This window comes from Gadus chalcogrammus, chromosome 16 (genome assembly GCF_026213295.1).
Source record: "Gadus chalcogrammus isolate NIFS_2021 chromosome 16, NIFS_Gcha_1.0, whole genome shotgun sequence".
NCBI classification, from domain to species: Eukaryota; Metazoa; Chordata; class Actinopteri; order Gadiformes; family Gadidae; genus Gadus; species Gadus chalcogrammus.
In genome coordinates, this window is record NC_079427.1 from 10,139,423 (window position 1) to 10,150,145 (window position 10,723).

Genomic DNA, 10,723 nt, shown 5'->3' on the forward strand with positions numbered 1-10,723 from the left:
ATGCACACACACTATATGCTCACGCACGCACACACACATATTCGCCAACCAAACACACCATGTCTGGGCCACATCACTCCCTGGAGTGATGTGGCCCAGACATCCAGCAGGAGCCATCGCCGCCATCAGCCCCTCATCCCGTTGTCACGGGGACATGCTACCTGTCACGTCACCTGGTATTCATGTGGTTCTGATTATGTGTGTAAGAGTTTGTGTGTGTGTGTGTGTGTGTGTGTGTATGTGTTTGTGTTTATTTGTGTATATGCCTCTGTGAAGGTTTGAGTGAATGTGTGTGTGTGTGTGTGTGTGTGTGTGTGTGTGTGTGTGTGTGCGTGCGTGCGTGCGTGCGTGTGTGTGCGTGTGTTTGTTTGTGTGTACATAGAGGAGTTATAGCAAAGACCCGAGGACAGCCGCTGCTATTTAAAGCCATTGCTGGCCAGACTCTGTTCCCCCTGGCACCTGTGTGGAATGTGTATGCATTTCGGTGTATGCTTTAGTTTTGTGTGTGTGTGTGTGTGTGTGTGTCAGTCTGGGATGTGACTGCCAATGTCTAGTTGTCAGCCCCGGTAAATACACACACACACACACACACACACACACACACACACACACACACACACACACACACACACACACACACACACACACACACACACACAATGAGGGCTCCTCCTCGGTTGGCAGGTTAGGCTAATGACTAATAAAGGGAGAGACATGGGGGAGGCGGAGATATAGTGACAGAGAGGAAATGTACCAGGACACACACACACACACACACACACACACACACACACACACACACACACACACACACACACACACACACACACACACACACACACACACACACACACACACACACAGAAGCGCACGCACGCACGCAGCACGCACGCACGCACACACGCACGCACGCACGCACGCACGCACGCACGCACGCACGCACGCACGCACGCACGCACGCACGCACGCACGCACGCACGCACGCACGCACGCACGCACGCACTCACACACACTCACATACAAGCACATGGAGTTGCAGAGGTCCCCAGTTGTCCAGGCAACAGAAGAACAGCTGGGTTGTGTCAGACTATTGCAACAACACAAAGAAAAATGGGTGTGTGCTCCTGCGCATCCGCGTTGGGGGTCATCACTGCTTTAACTCAGGACCATGAAAGCAAACCTATTCCATAATTATTCTCCAACCCCCATGGGCAGCGATGCATACCGTACAAGCCTGTTAACATACGTTTCATTAATGTGTGGTGGCAGATACTGTAGGCTGAATTCACATCTCGTTCAATTCCTCCTTTGAAGTGTTTTCTTTTTATTACAGGTCTTTTCATTTCATGGAATTGACTTTTCATCTCCGCTTGAGTCCAACTCTTCCTGACTCCCGTACATTGCGTCGTGGGTTCGAGGTCCAGCCATCAGGCAGGCTGCCCAGATCCAATGGAAAGATTTATAAAAGCTTTCATCAGAGGGATCGGCCTGGCCCGCAACCAGGGTTGGTTACACGCAGACTGGAGTTTACTAGTTACTAGTCTTACTTTGTTGCTTTTATATTGGTTTTACATATATTTAGTTTCATATGCTCTGTGAAGCCAAGACAAATGTCTTTTTTGTGCAAATACAAATGTTGTTCTTCCTTTCTTTCGATACATCTGTCTTTAATATAGCTTTAATGAAAATAATGTGCAAATATATCCCAGCCCATATATCCCATAATGTGCAAATATCTATATCTATATCTATATATATATATATATATATATATATATCCCAGCCACAAAGAGTTAATCCCTACCCAGATAATCATTGTGTGACCAGACAAGGGAAAATCAATGTCTCTCAGCAGGCGTTGGAGACCGTGTCCAGAACCCAGAGAAATCAGAGCTGGTCCTCGCTGAGGGTCTCAGTACACTTCATTACAGGACAAACTCGGGCTCTGAAAGGCGCCCAGACGATGAAGGTCGATGAGACGCCCTCGTGTTGTGGGTGGTGCGCATGCCCCACCTAGGCAAACCTTCTCCTCCTCCTTCCTCTCTTCCTCCCTTCCTCCCAGAGAGACTGTCTTTCCGCACATGGAGTACTTCAATCACCAAAAATGTTCATGTTTATCGAAGCGAAATTAAGTTTTGATAAATAATGACATGTCTGTTTATGTGGATGACGCAAATGTGGGAGTCTAGTTATTCTAGGCCGATAAATAAATGTTACCATTGTACGAAAGTAGGTGTAAAGTTTGATATTTGCTAAGCGCATTTCTTTATGTGAACGCCACATCAATCTCCTTGTGACGTCAAACTTTATTTTTCTCCGTAAAACATTTAACTTCACCATTGTCCTTGTACAATAAATAAGGGCCTAGATAAAAATATTTTAATGCACAAACGCATATTTCCGAAGTTTGCCCATTTACATGAGAGTTCCCAAGTTCCAACATGGCGTGACACGCCCTAACGCAGTGTACGGCCAACCTCTGTCTTCTTTCCCAGCATGCTCTCTGGCTGATTATACGAGCGTCCTATAGCCCATTACCCTGCTCCTCCCTTCCTCCCCCACCCTACCTGGATGGTCATCCTTCGCTAGCTAGCTAGTCCTCCCACTCCCTGGTGCTGGCTGCCGCTAGCCGCCAGGCTACGCTAGTTGTTAACCCAACAGTAGCAAACACGCGGTGAAGCCGCACGCTTTACGACACTACTCTGCGTTAGCGAGCCAGTGCTAGCCCGCGGCTACGCCGTGGCGCAAAGGGGAGTGATATAAACGCAAAGGGCCGATAGTAAATGTGTGACATAAAGTCTTTTTTTATTGGTCTTTATGCTGAAACGGGGAGATATGCATCATTAGTTAATAAGGCTGCGGCATCAGTTGTGGAGAGGGGCCGGTAAAAGAAATGCTGCTGGGTATTACAGTCGTGTTGTAAACTTTATTCCGCGTATAAAGAATAACTCGGTGTTGAGCTGTCGAACATACTGGGAGATTAAATCCCATACTGGAAAATTGTGGCTTCCTGTCAGTCGTGTCGCCTTAGTATATATATATATATATATATATATATATATATATATATACACAGTATAATGGGTTTGTGGTGATTGAAAGAAAACTTTGTCACATTTGTACAGTCTACTCTTCACAGAGTCTACACACACACACACACACACACACACACACACACACACACACACACACACACACACACACACACACACACACACACACACACACACACACACACACACACACACACACACACACACACACACACACAGGCACAGTCCACGCACCACACTAACCCAAACACCCTTTGAACATTACATACACATTTTTACATTTGAAAGCTTTCCTTTTTGATCGAGCATAAGCTAGTTCACAATAGCATGCAGAATGAGAGAGTGCCTCCCTCCATCACTCAATCACACACACAACCACGCACAGTCACACACACACACACACACACACACACACACACACACACACACACACACACACACACACACACACACACACACACACACACACACACACACACACACACACACACACACACAGGCACACAGGCACACACACACACAGGCCCGGCCTAAGCTGTTAGTTAGAGCTCAGACCGTCCATTAGCTGAGTTCTTTTCCTGTTTCCGACATAATGAAGCAGAACGCCAGAAGAAGGGAGAGAGAGAGTGCGAGCCTGCTGACCTGATTAATTAGCGAGAGGCGGGAGAGATGCAAGAGTGTGAGAGAGAGAGAAAAGAGTGAGCGAGAGGCAGCGAGAGAGAGAAAGAGAGGGGGTAGGTATGATAAAGACAGTGATAAAGATTGATAAAGTGGAGAACGAAGAAAAATCAGTATGAGAGAGGAGAGACGACGAGGACAAAATGACCTGAGAGATGAAAGAAAGAGGGATGAGCTGCTGGGTGTAATAAATGTGATGTCAGCTTATCAACGACTCGGCGCGAGGGCGTGGGCAGAAGGAGGGGCTTGTAGCGCACGGCGTCAACACATCCCGATAAAACAGTGGATGATTCCAACCTCAAAAAACAACGATCGTTCTAACCTTTCGATTTTCCCTCTTCCTCCACCGTCTCCTTCTCTTTACCAACACCTCTTTGTCTCTTCGCTACGTCAGTATTTTACTCTTTGAAAGACTTTTAAAGGCCTTTTAAAAAGCTGGTGGTATATAGCAGCCATGGAAACCTTGGCTGGGCTCTCTCCATCGCAGCAGGAGATGATTAAAGTTACGGTCCAGTTAACAGCTAGCTGGGACCCTCCAGCTCTCTGGCCCTCAGGTACACACAAACACACACACACCCACGCCGCCTCCCACACACGCATGCAAGCACACACAGCCACACACAGCCACACACACCCTCTCCCTCTCTCTCTGAAACACCCTCAATCCCAAACACACACACACACACACACACACACACACACACACACACACACACACACACACACACACACACACACACACACACACACACACACACACACACACACACACACAAACAAACACACACACACACACACCCAAACACCCTAATAAGGCCGCTCACCTGTGCAGGAGCATGCAGAACGCATTAGAGGAGCTGGGTTCTAGCTAAAGCCTGAGCACGCTCTGAGAGGCAGCAGCACGGCAGGACAGCCAGCTCGGCCGGCGGGCAGGCAGACAGAAAGACAGACAGCATGGGCATTCATTAAAAACCCCAGCACCGTGCATAGGGACTAACAGGGCCATAAAAGCAATTAATCTAGCCATAAACAAGCCACTCGCCTGTCCCACACTCCCCTGCACAGAAACGACGGTGGCAGTGTGGAGGGAGGGGGGAGGGGAGGAGGGGGGAGACAGGGGGAGGCTTGCTTTTCGTTTCCTCTTCTCTGGGCTTTGTATTTCTTGTGATTTCTCGCTGTTTCCTCCCTCTGTCTCGGGGCCTCTCAGGTACACCCCACAGATGTTACCTTCCCATGAAGAGTGAACAAGAGTCCTCTAATGATCAAGCACACATGGATGCAGATGTGTGTGTGTGTGTGTGTGTGTGTATGTGTGTGCGTATGTGTGTGCGCGTTTGCGTGTGCGAGAGCTGCAGCCTCCGACCCAACATGGCGGACGGTGAGGTCATCCCACAGGCTGAGCTAGAGCTCTTTCTCATTCTCCTTGACCTCGCCTCATCTTTCTAATGCATCTCATCGCATCTGATGTCATTATCTCATCTAACGTAATCCTCTGGTTTCATCACCTCACACTCCAGCCCTAGCTTAGGGGATACACAACGATGAGAGAGGAGGGAGAGGACAGCGACAGCATGAGGAACGCTCGGCAGTGTGTGTTCACACCGATGCACACCGAAGGAGGACCCAACTACGTTAGAACAATACACCTGCTACAAAACAAGCCAAACAGGCCCGTAGGAGCCTGGCGAAGGAGCCGGGGACATGTCTGTCGGTGTGACCCGGGGTCGCACAATAATATCTGAGAATGCCACAAACGATGTGAAACAATTAGCTGGCCGTCACCCACTGCGATGTATTGTGTCCTTGCAGTGTTGTGCGACGGCCAGACCCTAAAAATAGCGGGCCGCCAGTTGCCTTAAAAGGGAAAACAAGGATGGTCTCGCTAATAGCCAACCAACCTCACGGCTACGCTCCAATTATGCTTCGGCGCTAATGGAATCAGGTGCTATCAGAAAAGGCGGGGAGACACACAAACATGCACACACACACACACACACACAAACACACCCACACATGCACACACTCACATTTAAATTGAGAAAAACTGAAAATTGTTCAAGCTGCAGGGTGTAGGGGTGATAGGAGTGTGTGTGTGTGTGTGTGTGTGTGTGTGTGTGTGTGTGTGTGTGTGTGTGTGTGTGTCTGTGTGTGTGTGTGTGTGTGTGTCTGTGTTTGTGTTTGGGGAGGGTGGGCACGGATTGTGAAGCGTGGACAACAGCAATAACAAGGACATCAGGAGAAAACAGTCCTTCATTCCCCCAACCAAGGTCACCTCCAGAGTTAAAAGGTACGCATCCAGAGTACACCAGCTCCACTTCCCCTAACACCCAATTATAGGCTCACCTTCCACCTGTGGGCCCGTCCTGCTGGCCATAGGTCACGCCGCCCCGCCTCCCCCTCCCCCAATCTGGGCCCGGCCCTGATGAGTTCAGCACCTCTGTTGTCCTGACTCGGTTAACCCCGAGACGGTCGGTCTTTCTTCTCCTCTCCCGAACATGACGTATATACGATTGCGCTTCCCAGCAGCCAGAGGAATTCGGTGGTAGATATTCTGTCACCGTGGACAAAGACGACACAGAAACAGGGGAGGGAAAACAAAGCCAAGGCCCGTGTTCGGAAAGGGCTTTGGCTAACGTTTGCCAATCTTGTTAATCCGCTCTGAGCGACAAGAGGGGAGTGGAACGTGAACAGGAGTGTGGCGTTCACCTTTTGCCCAATGACTCACCGTCTAATTTCATATTTTCCTTTTGTCCTGCTGAACCACTGTTACCCAGAGGCAGCGGTGCGGAAAATGAGGAATACAGCGCTGGAGAACGGTGGCTGAGCGGAGCGAGGGGAGACTTCCTTGAAGGCTGCGCTGCCCGCTGCGATCGCGGCTCCACACTGAGTTATTGCATGACTTGTCCGCGTTGCCGCAGAATGGGACTGGAATGAGTTTGAGGCACACACACACACACAAATGCACACACACACACCCACACACAGACACAGCGACACATGCACAGACCAACATACACAGACCCATATGCCGCACACTCTCCCACACACACACACACACACACAAACACATGCATACACATATATGCAAATATGCACAAACTCCCACACACACACGCACACGCACACTCAAACACAGACACATATGCATCCACATTTACATGCAAATATGCACACAAATATGCACACACATATGCAAATAAACATGCACACACACACACGCACACAAATATAAGCGCACACATAAGCAAACACATACACACACATGCAAATACACACACATACACAAACACAGACACACACATATGCACACTCACAAACACCGGCCCACGCCCAGGTCCAATCAGAGTGTGTGGTGAGTGATCAGGGATAAGTCAGGTCTACGGCACTTGTCTCGGGCGCAGCGGTGAATTAAAGCGCTGCGTCTGAAGGCAGAGTTGATATGGTGAACACCGTAGCTCCTACTGGAGGTCATCAAAGGAGGCTGAGAGGCTGGAGGACTGCTGCTACCTGACGTCTCCCAGGCACAGAAGCAATGCATAAATCACTCATACACACACAAGCACGCACATTCTCTCTCACACACACACACACACACACACACACACACACACACACACACACACACACACACACACACACACACACACTAACACACACACACACACACACACACACACACACACAGACACACACACACACACACACACACACACACACACACACACACACACACTAACACACACACACACACACACACACACACACACACACACACAGACACACACACACACACACACACACACACACACACACACACACTAACACACACACACACACACACACACACACACACACACACACACACACACACACACACACACACACACACACACACACACACACACACATATTCTCGCTCTCACTGACACACACACACACACACCCACACACACACACACACACACACACACACACACACACACACACACACACACACACTTCTATCTTTTTATAGAACCAAGTAACCCACCACAAATACACGTCTTGCGATGTGTGCGGGTATGTCTGTGTGTGTGTGTGTGTGTGTGTGTGTGTGTGTGTGTGTGTGTGTGTGTGTGTGTGTGTGTGTGTGTGTGTGTTGTGCACATTCGTCTAAAATGCCTCACGATATTATATTCGGCGAACAAGAGGCTGAGTGACAGCTTACACGGGAAGCTGTCATCGGTATACAACTAATGAATATTGAAATTGGTCGGTTCAATAAATAATTTACACTAGCATGACATAATACACTCACACACAATTCATACACAAAGAACTTCCTGAGGCTGATTGGCATGTTCTTCGACTTTACAGTTTAGATTACAGTTAAATCGAATTCTCTGCCGAGTGTATGTTTTTTTATGTTGTTGCTTTGGCTTTTCACTGACATTGTTTATCTGACGCATAAAACGGAATGAGCTTCCACCGTCTCCTATGCCTAAAATACTGAAGTTGTAGCAAAAATAGGCTTCAGGTTGAGGAAACTTAGTCTACAACCAAACTGCAGGAACTAAACCAAACCCTGATGGTACTTCTACTTGATATTTTCACTTGACATTCACAAATGGGTGAATGTGATAAACACAACCATTTAACCTCTAAGTAGTTGTGTTTATCGCTAGGGTCCATTTGAGTTCCAAAGTTTTTCCATGTTTATAACTTTTGAGGTGCTTATAAAGTATGTGACAAGGCAAAGTATCAGTTTATCGAGTTCTTAGGCTGTCATTGAAAAAGAGAAAATCGACTTCCATCTTTGTGGCTGATCAGACAGCACTGAGAGAATGTGATCCATATCAATAAATTAAATTCACTTTGAACACGTATCACTAGCAAAACCCAATTCTCTCTTTTTATCAGTCTGTCTGTCGGAGACTCGCCTTATGTAGCGCTGTCTCAAATACATAAGATGAAGTGTCACAGGCCACAGATGAAGGTGTGTGTGTGTATGTGTGTGTGTGTGCACTGCTTTGTATGTGTGCACGTGTGTGTGTGTGTGTGTGTGTGTGTGTGCTCATGTATAAACTCTGGGGACCCATCGTGTAGGCACCCACTTATTTCCACCGCTGAATAAAACATCCCATTTAGAACCAACAGCCATGCCCCATAAATCACCACTCTACTTAAACTACACTGCCACCCAGACAGGAAGTGACTATATACAGTAGGAGAATGTGTTGCTGTGTGTGAGTGCTTGTTGGTGCGTGTGCGTGTGTGAGTTAGTTTGTGAGAATGTGTGTTGGTGTGTGTGAATGTGTGTTGGGGTGTGTGGATGTGTGTTGTTGTGTGTATGAATATATGATGGTGTGTGCTTGTGTGTTTGTATATGAATGTATGTTGATGTGTGCGTGTGCGTGTGTGTGTGTGTGTGTGTGTGTGTGTATGAATATATGTTGGTGTGTGGGAGTGTGCATGAATGTGGGTTGAGTGTGTATGAATGTGAGTGTGAGCGTGTATTACAGTTTTCTCAATTGTTTATTTATTTATTCTACACTTATTCTGAAACTGTAGCTCAATTTCTTAAAACTCTAAACACAAACCTGAGAAGAGTTAATCATTTTGTCAAAACAACACCAATTCTTCTCAAAACAGATTTTTTCCACCAAACAGTAAACACAGCAATCAAATGAATATCTCTTAGAGAGCATCAATTAAACACTGGTGTGATCGATTCAAAACACTTCCATCAAAATACTATTTACATATGTTTTGGCTTTATGAAGCCATGTTACATATTCCAATGTATAAAATTGTTTAGAAATAGCTTTCTTTTTTAAAGCTGCAATTAGGTGGTACATATAGTATAAAGACTGTTGCCATATTGTGTTACAATACTGTGAATATACGACACAATCGTATCAGAAAAGGATACAACACATATTTGTCTATCCAATGAGCTCCAATGGGCTAAACTCGCAATCCCAGCTTCCCAGTCATACTGTACAGGTATAGTTGATGCTTCAACATTGTTCTGACAATGTTACCTATTTTGGTAAATTACAGTACAGTAATTGCACTGATAAGTAGAAGGAAAAACACTACAGTAAGAAAATGTTTAGATAGTCTTTCGGGGGATGTAATGATGTAAGTACAAAAAGGTAACAAAAAGGTACAAAAAGGTAAAAAATAAAAATAAGAATATAAATGAGAAACAGATCTACATGTAAATCAGTATGTATCCCACCTCCATCCTGATCAGGTCAAGGGACCATATCTACAACACAGTAGAGCTCACGAGTCCTCTTTATTGCTCTGACACATGATTGAAGTGTTTTGCCAGTTGAGTTTGAACGGGTGAGAAGTGAGTTAGACTCATTGGTAATTAGTTGTTGCCTTTTGAAGGCCAGTGTGGTCGAGGTGAACCAAGTGTGCTAAATGATGAGACTTGTTCTTAGAGTTGAGCAAAAATGTTGAAACAGTGGAATTGTGCTTAGAGAGTTTAGCAGTCTGGAGTCTTGTGGTTGATACATGAGCTTCAAGTTTTCGGAATTGTGTGCATAGTTCAATTTTTTCTGTGCTTACAATCGAGAAGAACTGTAATGTGTGTGTATGAATGTGAGTATTAAGGTGTGTGTATGAATTTGTGTATTAATGTGTGTGGATGAATATGCGTGCATGTGCTTGTGCGCGTGGACGCGTGTTGTGCCTGCATTACATACAGACAGCTAGCAGGCGTTCAATAATTGCCCGTTCCTCCAGCACCGGTGTGTTATGAGATTAGAACTCACCTTTCCGTCCTGTTCCCAACCTAAGTGCTAATTGCAGGGGAGGCAGAGAGGAAAAAAAGGAGAGAGGGAAAAAGCGCCCGGACCCTATACTGTATTCTACATTAGCGCCGTGAGCCCTCCTCCCGGGTAGCCAAACACCGTGGGTGGGTGGTCGGCCGTTAATGTGCCTATCACGACTAATTCCCCAAGGGCCTTCTCTGGGAGACCGAAGGATAACATGAATAT